This window comes from Phacochoerus africanus, chromosome 6, assembly GCF_016906955.1.
Source record: "Phacochoerus africanus isolate WHEZ1 chromosome 6, ROS_Pafr_v1, whole genome shotgun sequence".
Classification (NCBI taxonomy): Eukaryota; Metazoa; Chordata; class Mammalia; order Artiodactyla; family Suidae; genus Phacochoerus; species Phacochoerus africanus.
This window is the reverse complement of record NC_062549.1, coordinates 69038271-69061269: the sequence shown is the minus strand read 5'-3', so window position 1 is coordinate 69061269 and position 22999 is coordinate 69038271. Positions and strand designations below refer to the sequence as shown.

The following is a 22999-nucleotide window of genomic DNA, read 5'->3' as shown; positions in this document are numbered from 1 at the left end:
CTACCCGAGCCTTTACAGTCAGATTCTTAACCCATGGCACCACAGCAGGAATGCCACTGGATACTTGCAACTATTCCAAATTTGTAGGAAAAACAATGCACATATTCCATATGTAAATATACAGAGACAAAGTAGATTACTAGTTGCAGGGGCTAGGGGAATGAAAAATGATTGCTGATGGGTAGAATTTCTTTTTTAGGTGATGAAAAGTATTCTGAAATTAGATAGCAGTGAAGGCAATGCAATACTGCACAGCTGTGTGAATATACTAAAAAACCACAATGTACATTTTAAAAGGATGAATTTTATGGTATGAGTCATTTCTCAAAAAATGCACATATTCAAACATTTAAAATTTTTAACTCTTTGGGGGACTCTTACCGAAATATTATTATATGCTGCCTAGAGAATCATATTTTTACCATCCCCTGGCATCTCTGTATACATAGCTGACTGCTTTCTACATGTGTTATTGATTGGCAAAGTCTTGGCTCTGAACTTTCTCTTTTTTCAGCTGCACCTTTGCCTGGTTCCTCACACAACTAGGCTCTACCAAAACAACTATGCTCCATGAACAAACGCAAACCAAAGCTCAGACCCATCTGTTCAACATGTATTGTAATTAAAAGAAAGCAGGTTTATGAACATGTAAGAACACATTGGGGTTGTATATTATATTGCATATTGTTGTATATTACAATTTTAATGCTTAGTACAACTTTGACTTTATGACAAGATGGACAGAATTTTAGAAACTATTGCTTCTACACTAAACAAACATTTCCAATTTTTTTCCTTCAAACTTCTGGATCATTTAACATATTCTGAACCTGCAAGGGAAACTTTAAATGAGAATTTTTAACAGCTTTCTTGAGATACAGTTCGCAAATTATATAATTTCCCCATTTTAATATACAATACAATGGTTTTTACTTTAGTCACAGCTATGTGCAGCCATCACCACTGTGGGGTTTTGTTTTGTTTGTCTTTTCTAGGGCTGCACCCGCAGCATATGGAGGTTCCCATGCTAGGGGTCGAATTGGAGCTGCAGCTACCTGCCTATGCCAGAGCCACAGCAACGCAGGATCCGAGCCGCATCTGTGACCTACACCACAGCTCACAGCAACACTGGATCCTTAACCCACTGAGCGAGGTCAGGGATTGAACCCACAATCTCATGGTTCCTAGTCGGATTCGATAACCACTGAGCCACGAAGAGAACCCCACCACTGTTAATTTAATAATATTTTCATCACCCCAAAGGAAATCCCATACCTATAAGCAGTTAGTTCTCATTTTCTCTCCCCCCACCTAAACCATCTACCTTCTTCTATCCTTGTGGAAATACATTTTCTGGATATTTTATATATATGGAGTCATACCCAGTGTGATCTCTTGCATCTGGCTTGTTTTACTTAGCATGTTTTCAAGGTTCATTCAAGTTACAGCATGTATCAGAAATTCATTCCTTTTTATTTGCGTCTGGCTTGTTTACTTAGCATGTTTTCAAGGTTCATTCAAGTTACAGCATGTATCAGAAATTCATTCCTTTTTATTAGTGAATAATATCCCATTAAGATACTTCCTGTGTACCTATTTATCGGCTGATGACTATTTAGGCTGTTTCTACCTTTTGGCAATTTAATAATACTGTTATAAACATTTATGCATAAATATTTGTGTGGCCCTATGTTTTCCTTTTTTTTTTCCTTTTCTTTCTTTTTTTTTTTAAATGTCTGCTTGCGCAGCATATGGAAGTTCCCAGGCTAGGAACTGAATCGCAGCTGCAACTGCTGACCTATGCCACAGCTATAGCATCACCGATCCAAGCCACATCTGCGACCTACGCCATGGCTTGTGGTAACACTGAATCCTTAATCCACTGATTGAGGCCAGGGATAGAACCCACATCCTCACGGACACCATACTGGGTTCTTAACTCACTGAACTATAACAAGAACTCCCAGTTTTCCTTTTTCTTAGGTATACACTTAGAAGTGGAATTGCTGGGTCATGTGGAGTGTTTTGAGGAACTGCTAAACTGTTCTCCAAAGTGGCTTCACCATTTCACATTCCTATCAGCAGTGTACAAGAGTTCTGATCTCTCCATGTCCTTGCTAAGACTTCTGATTGTCTTGATTTAAAAAAATTTTATTTAATTATTTTTTTGTCACACCCATGGCATACAAAACTTCCCAGGCCAGGGACTGAACCCAAGTCAGAGCAAGGACCCAAGCCACAGTAGTAACAATGCCAGATCCTTAACCACTAGGACACCAGAGAACTAGATTTTTTTTTTTTTTTAATTCTAGTCATCTCTCATTGTGGTTTTGATTTGCATTTCCCTAATGGAAAAGATGTTGGAGCATCTTTTCTTGTGTTTACTAGCCATCCTATATCTTTTCTGGAAAAATGACTATTCTGAGCCTTGAACCATTTTTTAATTGGGTTCTTCTGCATTATTGAGTTGTATGAGTTCCTTGCATATTCTAGATATGACTCCCTTATTGATACATGATTTGCAATTATTTTCTCCTATTATGTGGGCTGTCTTTTCAGTTTCTTGACAGTATACTTTAAAGTATAAAAATTTCTAACTTTGAGGAAATCCAATGCATCTGTTTCTTTTGTTGGTCATGCTTTTGATATCATATCAAATAATCCTTTTCAAATCCTTGTCATAAAGATTTAGCCAAACCCAATGTCATAAAGATTTAGCCTGTGTTTTCTTCTAAGAGTTTTATAGTTTCAGTTCCTAAAATTAGGTATTCAATCCATTTTAACTTAGAAGGATCAACTTTGTCCTTTTGCATGTGGCTATCCAGCTGTTCTTCCATAATTAATTGAAAAGGTACTTTCTCCTCACTGAACAGTCTTGGCTCTTGATCACAGCACATGGGTTTACTTCTGGACTCTCAATTCATTCCACTGATCCATATGTCTATTAAGTAAGTACATAAAATAAGCACTAAAAGCCTAAGTACCAGTTCCATACTGTCTTGATTACTGTGGCTTTGTAGTAAGTTTTGAAATTAGGAAGTATGAATGCTCCTATTTTGTTCTCTCGTTTTAATAGATTTTTCTTTGCTACTCTGGGTCCTTTGCAATTCCATACAAATTTTCAAATCAGCTAGTCAATGTCTACAGAAAAATAAGTTGAGATTCTGGGATTGTGCTGAAATTAGACATCAATTTGAGGACTGCTGCCACCTTATCATTATTATTTCTTTTGATCCATGAACATAGGCCATTTTTCTATTTACTTGGTCCTTCAATTTCTTCCCATGTTTTGTGGTTTTCAAAGAAAAATTCTGCTCTTCTTATGTTAAATTTAGTCCTAAGTATTTAATTCTTTTTAAAAATTGAAGTATGGTTGGCCTATAATATTATTTTAGGAGTAAGGCTGCAGCAGGCGGCATGGAGAGCACGGCATCGGAGATCACTGCCTTCATGGTCTCCATCTCGGGCAGGGTGCTGGTGTCCTCCACACTGTCCACCGACTACTGGAAGGTGTCTACCATCGACGGCATGGTTATCACCACCACTACCTACGTGGCCAACCTGTGGAAGATGTGCGTTACCAACACCATGGGTGTCTCCAACTATAAGGACTTCTCCTCCATGCTGGCACTGGACAGTTATATCCAGGCATGTAAAGGACATATGATTGCCACTGTCAGCCTGGGCTTTTTTTGTTTCCATATGTGCCCTGTTTGGAATGAAATGTACCAAGGTTGGAGGCTCAGATAAAGCCAAAGCTAAAACTGCTTGTTTGGCTGCGATTGTATTCATACTGTCAGGGCTTTGCTTGATGTCCAGGTATTCCCTGTATGCAAACGATATCACAACGGAATTCTTTGATCCTCTCCACATGGAGCAGAAGTATGAATTAGGAGCTGCTCTGTTTATTGGACGGCCAGGAGCCTCACTCTGAATAATTGGTGGTGGTGTATTTTGCTTTTCAATATCTGACAACAACAAAAACCCAGTACGATGGGGCCACATCTGTCATGTCTTCTCGGACAAAGTATCACGGAGAAGGAGATCTTAAAACCACAAACCGGAGTTCCCGTAGTGGCTCAGTGGTAAACGAATCCGACTAGGAACCATGAGGTTGAGGGTTCGATCCCTGGCCTTGCTCAGTGGGTTAAGGATCCAGTGTTGCCGTGAGCTGTGGTGTAGGTTGCAGATGCAGCTCAGATCCTGCGTTGCTGTGGCTCTGACATAGGCCGGCGGCTATGGCTCCGATTAGATCCCTAGTCTGGGAACTTCCATATGCCTCAAGAGCAGCCCAAGAAATGGCAAAAAAACCAAAAAACAAAACCACAAAACCTTCAAAACAGTGTGATAAAAATGCTTACGTCTAAAAAGGGGTCTGCTTCAAGCTGCCTTAAGCTTGTTATAAACGTGAACTGTTCACAGAATGATCCCCTCAAGGCCTTCCTATAATTAACACTCAAAACTATTTTTCAAATGCAAATTTGAAGAATTTGTTGATTGTATGGATGTAAGTGTTCTTACATAGTTACATACTAATCACTTTCTATAAAAACATACACAGACTATTTACAGGAAAAAAAATATTATCTTAGTTTCAAGTGCACAACACAGTAATTTGATTTTTATACATTACACATCAAAGTTATTAAAATACTACTATATTTCCCATGCTGTATATTACCATCCCTATGACTTATTATTTGTATCTCTTACTCCCCATTCCTCTGACTCATTTGTTCTCCGTCTCTGTTTTACATTTTCTTGTTTCATTTTTTAGATTCCCACACATAAGTGAAAACATACCATGTCTATCTTTCTCCAACTTATTTCACTTAGCATAATACCCTCTAGGTCCATCCATGCTGTCACAAATGGCAAGATTTCAGTCCTTTTTAAGGGCTGAGTAATATTTCTCTGTGTGTAAATAAACATATGTATAAAAACACATCTTCATTCATCTGTTGATGGACACTTAGGTGGCTTCTATATCTTGGCTATTGTAAATAATGCTGCATGAATATTTCTGTGCAAATATCTTTTCAAAAAAATTTTTTGTTGTTTCTTTGGACAAATACCTACAGGCAGAATTGCTGGATCCTATGGTAGCTCTATTTTTAACTTTTTGAGGAACCCCTATAGTTCCACAGTGGCTGCACCAACTTACACTTCCACCAACAGTGCATAAAGATTTCCTTTTCTCCACATCCTCACCAACACTTGTTATTTCTTCTCTTTCTGATGAAAGCCATTCTGACAGGTGTGAAGTGATTATTTCACTGTGGTTTTGATTTGCATTTCCCAGATGATGAGTGCTGTGGCACATATTTTCGTGTGCTTGTTGGCCATCTGTATATCTTCTTTGGAAAAAAGCCTATCTGCGCCCTCTTCTCATTTTTTTTAACAAGACTGTATTTTAAAAAGTACCTAGGAATAAATTTATCCAAGGGGGTGAAAGACCTGTGCTTTAGAAACTATAAAGACACTGATGAAACTAAGTGAAGACAACACAAATAAATGGAAAGATACATCATGCTCAGGGATTAGTAGAATTAATATTGTTAAAATGTCCATACTATTCAAAACAATATACAAATTGAATGTAATCCCTATAAAAATACTAATGACATTTTTCTCAGAACTAGAACAAATAATCCTAAAATGATTATGGAACCACAAAAGACCCCAAATAGCCAAAGCAGTCTTGAGAGATAAGAAAAAAGATGGAAGTACCATGATCCCTGACTTCAAACCATACTACAAGGTTACAGTAATCAAAACAGTATGGTATTGACACAAAAACACACACAAATGAATAGAAGAGAGAGACCAAAAATAAAACCATGCACATGCAGTCAATTAATTTACAATAGAGAAGGCAAGAAGATACAATGGGGAAAAGACAGCATCTTCAATAAATGGTATTGGGGAAACTGGACAACTACACATGAAAAGTATAAAACTGGACCATTTTCTTACACCATATACAGAAACAAACTCGAAACAGATTAAAGACTTAAATGTAAGACCTGAAACCATAAAATTTCTACAAGAAAACATAGACAAGTATGTGATTTGACACTGGTCTCAGCAATATTTTTTTGGATCTGTGTCCTCAGCAAAGGCAACAAAAGCAAAAATAAACAAATGAGACCATACTAAGCAAAGCTTTTGCACAGGAAAGGTGACCATCAACAAAACAAAAAGGCAACCTACTGAACGGTAGAAGATATTTGCAAATGACATGCCTGATAAGAGGCTAATATCGAAAACATACAAAGAAATCATACAACAACATCAAAATAAAAAGTATTTTATTCTTTTTTATGCTATTGGAAATGGAATTGTTTTAATTTCATCTTTAGCAGCTCACTTCAAGTTTACAGAAATAACTGATTTCTCTATATTGATCTTGCATCTTGCAACCTTGATGAACTAATTTATTGTTCTAATAATGCCTTCAAAGATCCCTTAGTATTTTCTTTTTCTTTTTTTTTTGTCTTTTGTCTTTTTGTTGTTGTTGTTGTTGTTGTTGCTATTTCTTGGTCCGCTCCCGCGGCATATGGAGGTTCCCAGGCTAGGGGTCCAATCGCAGCTGTAGCCACCGGCCTACGCCAGAGCCACAGCAACGTGGGATCCGAGCCGCGTCTGCAACCTACACCACAGCTCTCAGCAACGCCGGATCATTAACCCACTGAGCAAGGGCAGGGACCGAACTCGCAACCTCATGGTTCCTAGTCGGATTCATTAACCACTGCACCACGACGGGAACTCCCCCCTTAGTATTTTCTAAATAGACAATCATGTCATCTGTGAATAGAGTTTTTCTTCTTCCTTTTGGATCTAGATGCCTTTTCTTTTTCTTGCCTAACTGACCTGGCCAGAACCTGCAGCACAAGGTTGAAAAGAAGTAGCACAAGTGGACATCCTTGTCTCGTTCCAGATGGGGAAAGTTTTGCCATCAAGTAAGATGTTAGTTGTGGATTTTCATAAATACCCTTTATCAGGTTGAGGAAGTTCACTTCTATTCCTAACTTTCTTGGTCTTTCTGTAATTAAAGGATGTTAAATTTTGCTAAATGCCTTTTTTTCATGTATTGATGAACTCATGTGGTTTTTGTTTATTATTCTATTGACATTACACTAATTGATTTTTGGATATTAAGGCACCCTACATTCCTGAGATAATCCCACTTGGTCAGGGTATATCATTCTCTTTATATGTTCTAACATTCATTTTGTTAGTATTTTGTTTACGATTTCTGTGTCCATATTCATAAGACACATTGGTCTTTAGTCTCCTTGTGATGTCTTTGTGAAGTTTTGGCATCAATGTGATACTGGTCTCACACAATGAACTGAGACGAAAAGTATTAATATTTACAATTTTTCAGAGTTCCCGTCGTGGCACAGTGGTTAACGAATCCGACTAGGAACCATGAGGTTGCGGGTTCGGTCCCTGCCCTTGCTCAGTGGGTTAACGATCCGGTGTTGCCGTGAGCTGTGGTGTAGGTTGCAGACGCGGCTCGGATCCCACATTGCTGTGGCTCTGGCGTAGGCCGGTGGCTACAGCTTCGATTCAACCCCTAGCCTGGGAACCTCCATATGCCGCGGGGGAGCGGCCCAAGAAATAGCAACAATAACAACAACAAAAAGACAAAAGACAAAAAAAATATTTACAATTTTTCTAGGTGAATGAAAAATTTTTACCAATCAAAACAGAAAAATTACTGAAGCTGATAATAAAATTGGAAGTGCCATCCACAACCCTGTGTAGATGACACTGTTATTTATATAATCAACAGCCACCCCTCTTTCTCTCTTTCCTAAAGCAAAATTTTCTTCAGGTGTGTGGGAAGCCATGTGCTTCAGGGGGGTGTGGGCAGCCTCAGATCTGAAGAGGGGGCCCTGACTGGTCCAAACTAGTCATAACAGATCCACCTCTCTTGCCAGAGTCAGAAACGGCCATGTGAGACAGTCAAGTGTGACACCAAGTCTGCAGCGGGGAGCCTCATGGGATAGGGTTTCTTTGCACTTTAAATGATATAAAAGGGAAGAGACAGCCCATTTCTTCTTCTGGAAATTGTCATGTCTGGATTCACGGAACTATTAAAGCCACTCCTGCAGCCATGGCATCAGCACAACTTCAACATAGTGAAGACAGGAAAACAGAAAGACAGAAAGAACCTGGGTCAGTAATGCTGATACTGAGCTTCTGAACTGACCCAATCTGGAGCCACTCAACCTTGAGTCTTCATGGTTAAGTCTTTTGTTTGTAGAAACCGGAATTCTTTTTTTTTTTTTTTTGCTACCTGCCACTAAAAACATTCTGGCTGTACAATCAGTGGTGTGCTGAAGTCTGCTCATACAGGTTCAAGACAGCTAATTCTGCTCTTTCCCCAACAACTTGTTCAGGGACATTACATTGACAGCTTCATGTCAACCGTGCTAAGAGTAAAGTAAGTACACTACAGAAACGCAACCACCACAAATCAGTTATTTTTTTCCCTGAGATCCAGTCATTATTTCCAGCACACGACTAAATACAACCCTATCTCACACTTTCTGTTCATCAAGTCAACCTTCTTATTCCTAGATATAATAAAGCTATAAATTAGTATTTACCAATTTACCAATTTTCATGCTTTTAAAATGAAGAAATGTAGTACTTTTGTTCATGAACACATAAAGACATTATTTTTTCATTTGTCTGGGTGGAGCCTATGCAATCCATTGCAGGTAGGGAGGTAGTTCCAGTTTTTAAATTAGATGATTCTGTGCTACTATCTACAGTACAAAGTTATAACCCTGTTCTCTGACACTACCTCAAGAAGATGTTGCAGGTATAAAGTGAATTATAACATGCATTATAAGAAGAGTGCTGAATTCACATAACCATTTTGAAAATAAAACCTGAGACAAAATCTCTATTTTGAAATAGGCATGTGATACAATCCATGAAATTGCATTAACGCTCTTCTTAAAGATAATGAAGTAAAGGAACCCTGGCCATGAGTAAGATGATTTGGTTTCCAGGTCTAAAGGTCAACTTGATTAGCCCCCCGACCTCTGGCAAGCAGCAATCTCTCTAACCTAAACATAATTTGTTAAATGGGGCTAATATCTACCTATTTCTCTTCACAGGATGAGATGAAGTCGATGAAATAGCTATCAAGTGAAAAATGGTATTATGTCAGCCTTTATTACATACATATCTTAAGTCTTGTAACAATTGTATTTTGTTCCCCTTTGATACAAAAGACAGCCTTATAACCAGTAATGTATGATGCTAGTTTCCCTGGTAACAAGCTAATTTCCTCACTGCTTTAAAAAGCTTTGTATTAAAAAAAAAAAAAAAAACTCTTTTTTTTTACTTCCTTACTGTTTTTGACTTGCCTCAAAAAAATACATGAATGATATCAATAGGGTACTATTACCACAACATGAAACTGGATGAGGAAAGAAAGCTATAGATCATTTTCTGTAAGGGATATTGCTGCAAAAGTTCTAAACAAAATACAAGCAAGTACAATGATTAAAAAAATAAAATACCTTAACCAAGTGAGAATCATTCTAGGAATATAAGGCTAAGTTAATACTAGAACATTTACTAGAATAATTTGCCAAGTTAGTAGATCAAAGGTGAAAAACTTTAAGCATCTCAATACCCAAAATGCATTTAAATAAAATAAACAACCACTCCCAAATCCTTCTAAGGAAGTAAAAATGGGCAAAATTACTGTTACTTGCAATTGATTATGAACTGAACAAGGTACTGAAAAAATATTAGAAAAGTAAGAAAATTGGAGTTCCCATCATGGATCAGAGATTAGTGAACCAGACTAGCATCCATGAGGACATAGGTTATATCCCTGGTCTCGCTCAGTGGGTTAGGGATCCAGCATTGCCGTGAACTGTGGTGTAAATCACAGACACAGCTCGGATCCTGAGTTGCTGTGGCTCTGGCGTAGGCCGGTGGCTACAGTTCCAATTGGACCTCAGCCTGGGAACATCCATGTGCTGCAGGGTGGCCCTAAAAAGACAAAGAGAAAAGAAAGAAAGAAAGAAGAAGAATTCATTATGCAGATGATGACGAAATTAACATACAAAAATCAATAGTTTGTCTATTTGCAAACAAAAGACATAGTGAGAGAAAAGATTCCATTTATTGCAACTGAACAGAAGTAAACCTAGGTATAAACAACAAAAATGATAAAGAACTCTAGAAGGAAAATTTTCATCTCTATTGAGGGATCTCAGAAAAGACTGGAATAGAAATTCAGTATTAGGATGAGAGCAGCTTTAACATTCAGGCTCCTGCAGGAAACTGATGAGACACTCCCAGGAAGAGGAGAAAATTGTGGAAGAACTGCTGACTGAGGCTGGGCTGGGTGAAGCTCCTGGGGGCTTAGCAACAGGAAGCTGTTATCACCCTCATGGTGGAGGAGGAAACAGCAGGCAGAAGGTGAGGCCTGAGGGAGAGGAACACAGCACCCAGAGGGGAAAGGCTGGGAACTCAGCCTAACCTCTCCTTCCCCCACCCTCCATCTCCTACCAGCCCTCCCAATCCAACAGAAAGCCACAGGCAAGGCAGCCAGCCGGGATGACGCGGTCCATGAGGATCAGCCTCCTGCCACGCAGAGCAAGATGGAGAGAGTGGCGAATACCTTGAAAAGGGCAAAAAGCACATCAGCACAAGGCCAGCCTCTTGTGACTGTTTTGCCAGGCACTGCTCTAAGCACTTGACTTGGATTAATTCTAATAATACCAGTTTTCCCAAACTGCAAATTCAAATGATCCCAGAAAAACACCAACAGGATATCTTACAGGTAGTGAGAGTCAAGAGGGGAGTTTTGTGTTTGTTTCTGTTTTTCTTTTTTTTTTTTTTGGCTGCCCCACAGCATAGGGAGTTCACAGATTAGGGATCAGATGCACACCACAGCTGCAGCAACGGCAGTTCCTTAACCCACTGTGCCAGGCTGGGGATCAAACTCATGTCCCAATGCTCCAGAGACACTGTAGATCCCACTGCACCACAGCAGAAACTCCAGGGGAGTTTGTGACTAATGAGTAATTCTTCTAGAATAAACGTGCATGCACAATCAGGTAGGGGAAAAAAAGAGGAGAGCATAGTCCTATCAAATATTTTAAAATGTGGAGTTCCCATCACGGCTCAGTGGAAATGAATCTGAATAGCATCCAGGAGGACACAGGTTCAATCCCTGGCCTTGCTCAGTGGGTTAAGGATCCAGCGTTCCTGTGAGCTGTAGTGTAGGTCGCAGACGCTGGCGGCTTGGATCTGGCATTGCTGTGGCTGTGGCATAGGCCAGGGGCTGTAGCTCCGATTCAACCCCTAGCCTGGGAACCTCCATTTGCTGCAGGTGAGGCCCTAAAAAAAGACAAAAAATATATATATATTATTATTAAGCTATAACAATTAAAACAGCTGAATCCTGGCACACGGATAGGCTGCTAAATGGAACAGAATAAAGCCCAGCAATAGATCAAATAGACACAACAGATGAAACAGATTCGTGTGTGAATTTCACACATAATAGAGGTTGCATTTCAAATAAATATGGGGAAAGATGTGTTATTAAATGATTTAGGGGAAGTAGGTAGTAAGTAGATGAAAAAAGCTAGATCTGCCTTATCCTTACACCACAATAAATTCCAGATGAGGAGTTCCTGTTATGGCTCAGCGAGTTATGAACCTGACTAGTGTCCATAAGGATGCAAGTTCCATCCCTGGCCTTGCTTAGTGGGTTAAGGATCTGGTGTTGCTGTGAGCTATGGTATAGGTGGCAGATGCAGTTTGGATCCTGTATTGTTGTGGCTGTGGCGTGGGCCAGCAGCTACAGCTGCATTTTGACCCCTAGCCTGGGAACTTCCATATAGTGGTCAGCCCTTAAAAAAAAAAAAAAAAAAAAAAAAAGGCAAAACAACAAATAAAATATATAAATTCCAGATGAAGCAAACAGGAAAATACGAAGAGCCACAAAAGAATTATCAAAAAGGGTAATGTAAGAACCATAGAAGAATATGAAAAAGAACAGATTATCTTGAGGCATCGCAGTAAAACTGACATAGAACCAGAGCCTTAAAAGGGAAAAAATTATACATTTCGCTAAATAAAATTATACATTTGCTATAAGAAGTCAAAAGACAAGAGATTAGATAAAATGTCAGTAATATTGTAATAAGGTAATAATATTAATAAGATAATAATAAAAAATAATTTCCCTAACATTGGAATATTACTCTTATAATCAATAAGGTATTTTATGTATTAAACATATACAAATGCCAGAGTTCCCATCGTGGCTCAGTGGTTAACGAATCCGACTAGGAACCATGAGGTTGTGGGTTCGATCCCTGGCCTTGCTCAGTGAGTTAAGGATCCAGCATTGCCCTGAGCTGTGGTGTAGGTGGCAGACGTGGCTCAGATCCCGCGTTGCTGTGGCTCTGGCGTAGGCCGGTGGCTACAACTCCTATTCAACCCCTAGCCTGGGAACCTCCATATGATGCGGGAGCAGCCCAAGAAATGGCAAAAAGAAAGAAAAAAAATACGAATGCCATTAAAATAAAAATATGGATAGTATCACTTTCATTTAAAGAGAAGAAAAACAGACCTAATAAGAAACCTTCTTATTTTAACCTATCACACTGTCAAGGATTTAAAAAGATCAATAATACTTCAGTGCCAGTGAGGGCATGTAGATGACAGAAGAAAGAAACAGCAGGTATCCTAACCTCTCACCATCTAACTCAGGAACCAAAGTACAAGAAATTTTCAACTTGACTATTCATCGTCCCTACTCTGGCCATCCAAATCTGAGGAACTAAACAGATGTAGCTAAAACCACATTTCTCACTATTTGAACTCACTGTACAAATTCTGTGCTAATTCAAGAAAAGATCTGGGGAGTTCCTGTCATGGCGCGGCAGAAACGAATCCAACTAGGAGCCATGAGGTTGCAGATTCGATCCCTGGCCTCGCTCAGTGGGTTAAGGATCTGGCATTGCTAGGAGCTGTGGTGCAGGTCACAAACACGGCTTGGATCTGGTGTTACTGTGACTTGGTGTAGGCTGGCAGCTGTAGCTCCGATAAGACACCTAGGCTGGGAACCTCCATATGCTGCAAGTGTAGCCCTAAAAAAAAAAAAAAGAAAAAGAAAAAGAAAAAATCTGGACAAGGAATACACTGTGAAGCACACATACAGTTTCATAGTGAGAATGTCAAACGATGCAACTTTTTCAGAGACAGCAAAATTGTAAACACACAGATTTTGACCTAAGTTCTTTCCCTTCTAGAAATGTATACCACTGACATACTCACATAGGAAAATAAAAATACATGCACAGGGAGTTCTGGCTCTGGTTGCAGTGGGTTAAGGATCCTACTGCAGCAGTTTGGGTCACTGTGGCAGCATGAGTTCACTCCACAGCCCAATATAGTTGGTTAAAGGATCAGGCATTGGAGTTCCCATCGTGGCTCAGTGTCTAACGAGTCCAACTAGGAAACATGAGATTGCAGGTTCGATCCCTGGCCTTGCTCAGTGGGTTAAGGATCCGGCATTGCCATGAGCTGTGGTGTAGCCGCAGACGCAGCTTGGATCCCGCGTTGCTGTGGCTCTGGCAAAGGCCAGCAGCTACAGCTCCGATTAGACCCCTAGCCTGGGAACCTCCATAGGTTGCTGGTGCGGCCCTAGAAAAGGCAAAAAGACCAAAAAAAAAAAAAAAAAAAAAAGGATCGGGCATTGCTACAGCTGCAGCAAAGGTTAGAGCTGTGGCTCAGATTCAGTCCCTGACCCAGAAACTTCCATATGCTGCAGGTGCAACCATAAAAAAAAAAAAAAAAAAAAAAGCACAGGATATTCACTGCAGCACTGTTTATGAGAGGCAACAACAACAAAAAATTACTGTTAGCCTAGGAGGTCCCTTGTGGCATACAGGTTAAGCATCTGGCATTGTCACTATAGCGGTGGCTTGGGTTGCTGCTGTAAAGCAGGTTCAATCCCTGGCCTGGGAACTTTCGCATGCCACAACCATGGCTTACAAAAAAAAAAACAAAAAAAAAAAAACAAAAAACTGTTAGCCTAAATATCTTAATCAACAAGTACCTGACTAAATTAAAGTACATTCATGCAGGGGAATTCGTGAGTTCCTAGTTTTCCAGAGATGACTACTACTGGGAAAAGACCACATAGTGATTTCTCACAAACTAAGAACCAAAATGTAACTGTAAATATTGAAAATGAAAACTGATTTTCAAGATTTTGACTTGAAAAATAAAACAAAAATATAAAGACAAGCTTAAGTTATATTTAACAAGTATGCAGAAATTCTTAGAACAGAAAAAAATTGAGGGTTGACTTTATTTTTTAGTATAATCTTTTCAACAAAATATTACGATGACACAATATAATACACCCTTCATGCTGTTTTGTCAATCACAATAATCATCTTTTCAAAAATAATGAATGGTTTCATCCATTTTTCCTAAGGGTCTCTCTTGAATCGTCTGCATCAAAAGTCAGTGTAATCAAATCAGGCTCCCTTAAAAGCATCTAGGACTTCATCATCTTTGATCTTCAGTTGGCAGTTTGCCAGGAGCTCTGAGTTCTTTAATGTCACACCCATGAATTTCATAAAAACCTGCATACATTTTGCAAGATATGCAATTTTGGTTTGCAACTGATTTTACTGTATTTGACCAGTAACAATGTTACAAAGGATCAGGAGCAATATTTGAGTGAGAACAAATCTTCAAAGTGGTGCTTTACTACTAAAATTTTTTTTCTTCTGATAACCAATCTAATAACATAGATACCAGAAGTAACCAAGAGAATGGCACACATATACCTAATATACTGACACAGAGACATTCAAGAGGTATGTATTTACAGAACACTATATATAGTATTATTCCATATACTTAGAAAAGATTTTTATATGTATACTTATAATAAATAACAAGATATGTATATGTCAAAAAACTAAAAAAAAAACCTTGAAAAAAACTATAAATGCCACTTATTTTTGGGTATTGGGATGGAGAGGTTTCCTTAACTGCATTCTACATTCTTCCAAATTTTTTAATTTTACTACAAGGAGTATTAGTTTTACAATAATGATGGTGACAATGATGATGCTATAACTAAACCTTTAAATTAAGTATCTAGTAATGATACAAAAAATCTGTGATTCCATCTTTCCAGAGTTGAAACTAAGCCCTAACTTAGAGAAGGCATTAAACTGAGAAATCTCAAATGCTAGACAATTAAAAGCCTTTCAAAAACATTCTTACACAATACCTAATTACCCTAACAATTTTTTTCCAAATGTATTACTTCAGACAGAAAACTTTTTATGCTATTACCCTTTAGAGATAAACAGGAACAATGGATTTTAATGGAACAAAGTTTAATGTAACAATGAATCAAAAAATTCATTGACATGTTTCTTTTTTCAAATTTTTAATTTTTTTTTTTTTTTTACTTTTTAGGGCTGCACCTGTGGCATATGGAAATTCCCAGGCTAGGGGTCAAATCTGAGCTGCAGCTGCTGGCCTCTGCCACAGCCACACCACTGAACAAGGCCAGGGATGGATCCCTCTCCTCGTGGGGTTTCTGCTGCACCACAATGGGGACTATCCATCGATACGTTTTAGATCCCACATTGCAAGTAACTTCTAGGAAACTACTGCTTCTTAAGTTCTAGCATCATATCAAAGAAAAATATCCATGGGAGTTCCTGTGGTGGCTCAGGGGTAACAAACCTGACTAGTATGCATGAAAATGGCGTTTGATTCCTGGCTTTGCTCAGTGGGTCAGGGATCCAGCACTGTTATGAGCTGTGGTATAGGTCACAGATGCAGCTCAGATCTGATCCGGGGTGGCTGCGGTTGTGGCACAGGCTTGCAGCTCCAGCTCTGATCTTACCCCTAGCCTGGGACTTCCATTTGCTGTATGTGCAGCCTTAAAAAGTAAAAGAAAAAAAAGAAAAATATCCGCAATTATAAGGAAAAGCTACTGCAATACACCTCTTTTCCAACTAGTGGGACCAGATTTTTTCCATATACTTCATCCAAAGCAACACACAAGTTGCAAGCAGACTGTCTTGTATTAAGCCAAAACTAATGAGATTCAAAAAGTGTAAAATCAATGCCACGCTCCTCGTTCACTTCTTTTGATTTGGAAAATTTAGGGTTTTTTTCCATCAAAAAACATTATGTTAACATGTAACTGGTACTGCCATTTTTAAATGAATAGTATTTGAATTTTTCTGTATTTTCCAATTAAAAAAATTAGATAAAACCCATTTAAGCAAAGCTCTTTACAGTCCCCAATAATTTTTTAGAATGGAAAGGGGTCCTGAGACCAAAAATTTTGAGAATATACAGAACAAAAGGCAAACCAGCTGGGAACAATTTGTGTAGAACTAGGATGAATGAACTATAACACGGCGGAGGAGGGGGGAGATGAAGTGTTATAGATACTCCATTTGTTTCTAGATATAATTCAATGCCTTTTTAAAAAGAAATAGGAAACACGTATTTAGTTTTTATATTAACCTACCAATTTAGATTTCCAGTGTCTTCATTTCATCCTGTGGATGTGAGTTACCATCTGGTGTCACTTCCTGACAACCTTAAGAACTTTTCATATGTCTCATAAGGCAGGTCTACTTGCTACAAATTCTTTCAGTCTTTGCATAGGAATGTATTTCATTTTTGAACCAGAGTTCTGCTAAATATAGAATTATTCAGACAGCTTTTTTTTTTTCTTTCTGCACTTCAGCTGTCATCCTACTGCCTCCAGTGTTTCTGATAAGACGACAGCCTTTAATCATATGATGCTCCCCTGTATGTAATGAGTTCTTTTTGTTCTTGCTGATCTCAAGACTGACTATGTTGTGTTGAGGTACAGGCTCTTTGCTTTTATCCTACTAAGGTTCACTGAGCTTCTGGATGAATAAAGTTTTTCATCAAATTTGGAAAGTTTTTGGGAGTTCCCACTGTGGTACAGTGGAAATGAATCTGACTAGTACCCTTGAGGATGCAGGTTTGATTACTGGCCTCGCTGAGTGGGTTAAGGATCTGGCATTGCCTTGAGTTGTGGTATAGGTCACAGACATGGCTTGAATCCCGAATTTCTGTGGCTGTGGTGTAGGCTGGAGCTGCAGCTCTGATTTGACCCCTAGCCTGGGAACTTTCACATACCACAGATGCCAGTCCTAAAAAGCAAAAAAAAAAGTTTTCTAAAAGGCTATTTTCTGCATTTTCTTTCTACTTTTGGGACTCCCATTACACATATGTTGTATGCTTGACTCTGGTTTCAGAGTGTTTCTGTTCATTTTCCTCCAATTAGTTTTCCGTTTTTTTCAGACTTGAATCATATCCACTGGTCTGTCTTTAAATTCACTGATTCTTTTCATAGGCATCTCAAAACGGCTGTTGAAGCCCCTCTAGTGAATTTTTCATTTCAGGTATTGTATTCAAGTCTAGAATTTCCATTTTAACTTTTTAGACTAAATTTAGATTTGCAAGGAAGTTACAAGGACAGTAGAGAGTTCCTGTATATACTTCTCCTAGCTTCTCTTAATGTTACTGTCTTATATAATCATGACACATTTGTCAAAAGTAAGAAATTAACATTAGTACAAAACTATAGACTTTATTAAGATTTCACTATTTTTCCACTAGTGTCTTTTTCCTGTTCCAGGAGCCAACATGGGATACCACATCGCATTTAGCCCATTATATCTCCTTGGTCTCCTCTAATCTGTAATCACTCCTCAGTTTTTACTGGCCTCGACAGCTTTTCAAGAGTATCAGTCAGGTGCTCATGTAGAATGATCTCAAATTTTCTCATGATGTGACTCAGGTTAGAAGTCTTGGGAAAGAATACTACAGAGATGAAGTAGTTTCTCATGAAATCACATCAAGAAGTGTTTTGGTTTTTTTTGTTTCTTTTTCAGGCTGCACCTGTGACATACAGAAGTTTCTAGGCTAAAGGTCAAATTGGAGCTGCAGCCATAGCATCATGGGATCCAAGCCGCATCTGTGACCTACACCACAACTCTTGGCAACGTTGGATCCTTAACACACTGAGTGAGACCAGGGATCAAACCTGCATCCTCATGGACACTAGTCAGATTCACTTCCACCAAACCACTGACGGGAACTCCCTATTCTTATTTTTAAGCCTGTCTTCCTAGGATGTGCAAAACTTAGCGGTCAACTTGTGACTGGACAGAGGTTAAGCTGAAACACCTCTGGCCAGCGAGGCTCCCACCTCTGTTGATGGGTATGTGTATGGGTTGGGGAGCTCATCTGAAGTTCGGTGTGCCCCAGGGTTATCTTTCCAAAGGGCCCTTTCATGTCTCCTAGGTGCATGCATGCAACTTCGGGGTCAGTCAAAAGCATGAGAATACCCTGGGCCTTCTCAGGTCTTTCCTGTACTTATACTTGGCCTCATCCAGGAACACACTTGCCCCAGACAGTGCTGCAATCCCACTGAGCTGAGCCACAGGCCCTCCCTTGCACTCTGAAAATTCACATCCACAGAAAATGGCGCTGGGCATCACCCACCACTCCAAAGAGCTGAGCCCTCTTTAAGCTGTGGCCTCTATGGTCTGCTTGTGGCTGGCAGAACCTCATGCCAACCAAGCTAGGACACAGTGGGGGGCGGTGTGAATAGCTCCCAACAAGAATGGGATGGATTCCCATTTTTCCTTCTTCAGGTTCAACAATATTATATTTTTCCAAGTTTTACACAGTCAGCCTTTGCTCAGTCTCCTGAGTACTAAAATGGTTGCTTTAGAGAAGTAGCGCAGAAATAAAAATTCTATCCAAATGTTCATATGGTTTGGACCAGTAATTCTAGTTCTATAAAAACCACCCTAAGAGCTCCCGCTGTGGAGCAACAAGACTGGCGGCCTCTTGGGATACAGGTTCAATCCCTGGCCCAGCACACTAGGTTAAGGATCTGGCACTGCCACAGCTGCAGCTTAGGTCAAGACAGTGGCTCAGATCTGATCTCTGGTCCAGGAATGCCATAGGCAGCGGGGGAGCCCCCGCCCCCAAAAGAAAAATCCTAAGGAAACTAAAACGTGGTCAAAGCTGTGTACAGCACATTCCTACTGTGTTATTTCTCCCCAACAGTCTCCCGTACAGCTAAGTGAGCATGAAAGTTCTCACCAAAGTGCCTAGTGAGAACTGGTCTGACAGACTAGTTTCCTGCTCACCCGGGTGTGAAAAGCCCTATGCTTCCACTCTGTCCCCTACCCTCCCCACAGTCTGAAGGGTGGACTGGCAGCAGCTCACAGACAGCCAGGACCAGTGAATGCCTATATTTCTTTATGAGATGGAGTCACTTCACTAGCCTGTACCTATTTTCAGGCTATTGTACAACAACAAAGTAAAATGATATCTTGTTACTAAGTAACATTACAAACCTATATTTTTTAAAAAGTAATACATTCTAAAAACCTATAAAATAAAATGTCCCCATTCATAACTATCTTAAAATATGTATTTAAACTTGGCCAATGTATAAAAATAATAACGCTATAATGGTGGGGATTATGGATAATTATTCCTTTTAAACTTTTCCTAATATTAAGTTAGTCTGACAATTTAAAAAGTAAAAATTGTTGAATTAAATTGCTGAATTGAATTAAATCTGTTTTGAAATAGTTTTTCGCTCTGTTTTAAGACTGTCTTAGAAAATGGTTTCAAAAAGATTTAGGAGTTCCCATCGTGGCACAGCGGAAATGAATCCAACTAGGAACCATGAGGTTGAGGGTTCAATCCCTGGCCTCACTCAGTGGGTTAAGGATCTGGCGCTGCTGAGCTGTGGTGTAGACTGCAGACTCAGCTCGGATCTGGCATTGATGTGGCTGTGTTGTAGGCCGGTGGCTAGAGCTCCAATTAGACCCCCAGCCTGGGAACCTCCATACGCTGCAAGTGCAGCTCAAAAAGACAAAAAGACAAAAAAAAAAAAAAGAAAAGAAAAAAAAATTCAGGAAGTTTCCATGTGGTACAGGCTCTGGCATTGCTGAAGGTGTAGCACAGGTTTGATCTCTGGCCCAGGAACTTCCACATGTCATGAGTGAGGCCAAAAAAAAAAGTCTGTTAATAATAATAATAATAATAATAAAAATACACACACACACTCCTTTAAAGCATTTTTATTCTATCCACTTCATACTGGTATAAAGCATGGACCTTCTGGCTCATGTTCACATCCAAGGCACCTGGTCTGCAATGCAGCTACTGTGCTCTCTCTTTAATAATGAAGGGTTATCTGCCCATCTTCTTCAAGGGCACTAGCTAGCAGCCTTACCCAAATAAGAGTGGCTCCACATAACTATATAGACTTCTTTTACTTAAAGAAAAAAAAGCTTTTGCTCCATCTTTCATATTTGTATTTCTTAGAGGAAACAAATTCTCCATGTAAGGGGATATAGAGATTCTGGCCCAATAAGCTTTATGCCTTTTCTCATCTAGCAGCTTCCCTCAACCTAAAAATCCCTCTAAGAAGGATGAGAGCTGGACCCACTATGAAAAGCACAGCTTTTATTTATTTATTTTTCCTGCCTTTTTAGGGCTGGACCCAAGGCATATGGAGGTTCCCAGGCTAGGGGCTGAATTGGAGCTACAACTGCTGGCCTGCGCCACAGCCACAGCCACACCAGATCGGAGCCAAGTCTGTGATCCACACCATAGCTCACAACAAAACTGGATCCTTAACCCACTGAGCAAGCAGGCCAGGGATTGAACCCGAGTCCTCAAGTATGCTACTTGGGTTCGTTAACCACTGAGCCATGACAGGAACTCCTAAAGTTTTAGAGATTTTAGAAAAGCCTATTTTCCATTTTTCTTAACTATAAAATTTGAGGTATAAATGTCTGCACAAGGGGAAGAGATTGTGCGCCAACTGCTTTCATGGTGAGAGTGCTTAGACCACATTCAGAAGTTCTCATTTTATTTTTTGTCTTTCGTCTTTTTAGGGCCACACCTGCAGCATATGGAGGTTCCTGGGCTATAGCTGCTGGCCTACACCACAGCCACAGCAACGCCGGATCCTTAACCCACTGAGCAAGGCTAGGGATCGAAACTGCATCCTCATGGACACTAGTCGGGATTTGTTAACCACTAAGTTATGATGGGAACTCCCACAAGTTCTCATTTTCAATATACTTTCCAAGCATAAAAATTTTTCCCTCAATTCCACATCCTCAGTTCTAGAAAAATACTTATCATGTCACCTTCCTTTTACCAATATTAGTAATAATCTGTTTTTGACAACTAGTCCACAGAACTTACTAAATATAAAAGATTTTTATCAAGTTAGTATTTTGCAAACAAAAAGTGTATGTGTGAAAGAATTTAAAATACTGAAAACTTTTATTAACAAAATTTCACTCCCATGACTACATCATTAAAGAGATAAGGCTTACTAGATAAAGGCTCAGCAACACAGGTAAAACTTCATTTTCTTAAAAATAAAGCAAAAAAAGATATTTGCCACAAATATGACAAGATGTTAGCAATTTAAAAATTCAAAAATCAAGAGTTCTCGTCATGGCGCAGCGGAAACAATCCAACTAGGAACCATGAAGTTGTGGGTTCAACCCTTGGCCTCACTCAGTGGGTTAATGATCCAGCATTGCCGTGAGCTGTGGTGTAGGTCATAGACGTGGCTCGGATCCCACATTGCTGTGGCTGTGGTGTAGGCCGGCAGCTGTAGCTCTGATTAGACCCCTAGCCTGGGAACCTCCATATGCCATGGATGCAGCCCTAAAAAGACAAAAAATAAAATAAAATAAAAAATAAAAAATTGATTTAAAATATACTAAGTTGCCAATAGAAAAATAGGCAATGGATATAGACAAGTTGTAGAAGCTAGATAGTACGTAATTAATAAACATATATTTCAAGTTTAATATTAAGAAAAATCCAAGAAGTGAAAATGAAAAATTCTGGGAGGTATGAAAAGGAAATCACACGCTACTTAAGGAAATATAAATTGGGATCTCCTTTCTGGAAAGAAATCTGGCTATTCGCTTTCATCTACTAATTACATTAGGAAATGATTTCAAAATTCAGAGAGAAATTTGTATAGGAAAATGACATCACAGTATTTTATTTCCACACAGAACAATACTGGATAAAAACATTTTAGATGTTAACAGCAGTTATCTCTGGGTGGTAGACTATGGGTGGGGTTTACCTGCTCCTTTACAACATGGAGTATTTAGTCCAAAAAAAAATTCAAGTTACTTTTTATAATCCCTTTTAACAAATATCACCTAACTCTTTTTATAGAGACAAATACAATCCGTGTTTGCTATTTCTATCCCAAATGGATAGGGCTCCTATTCTAATTCCGGATTTTTACTGCCCACTCACCAAAAACCCCCACAGAAGCACAAGCAGAAAGGTGCTCTAGTCAGAGAGAGATCTAAGTTCAAATCCTACAAATACCATTTTTACAGCTGTGTTTCTTCGGGCAACTTTTCTAAATCACAATTAATTTTTAAATACGGTTATAAAATTTTAGAGATTAAGACAGCTCCAATACCACAGGGCAGCTCAGAAAGATGAAAGCAGAATTTTGGAAGAAGGGAATTGGCTGGGACTACGAAATGAAATTGTAAGAATACAATTTGGGATGCGTCTCAAAGAGAGTTATGGTAACATATGATCTGACACGATAAGCATGAGACCAAAAGAGCAAGTTTTGCTTCACCCTCTGTCCCGAGCATTCCCTATGTGTAGACATTAGGCACACAGCAGTGCACAGGGCTTCATGACCACAGGTTCTATGGCGGCAGGGGTGGAGCATAAGATGCAGGTGGAAGCCAGGCAAAGACAGACAAACCCAATATGTGGTCTGCACCATAAATAAAGCAACAGAGTAGATGGGGGGGGGGGTGCCTTTTAAATGGGGTGGTCAGGGAAGGCTCCTCTGCAAAGGGTGGGATGAGACCTG

At 39.4% G+C, this 22999-nt stretch overlaps 1 protein-coding gene and 1 pseudogene across 2 annotated transcripts in view; one reads left to right on the top strand and one right to left on the bottom strand.

The window, feature by feature from the left end:
• The window catches only part of PDE7A (phosphodiesterase 7A), a 117693-nt gene that overhangs the window by 77149 nt on the left and 17545 nt on the right, over nucleotides 1-22999 (bottom strand). The window lies entirely within an intron of this gene.
• Nucleotides 3412-4107, top strand: LOC125129282 (claudin-10-like; annotated as a pseudogene).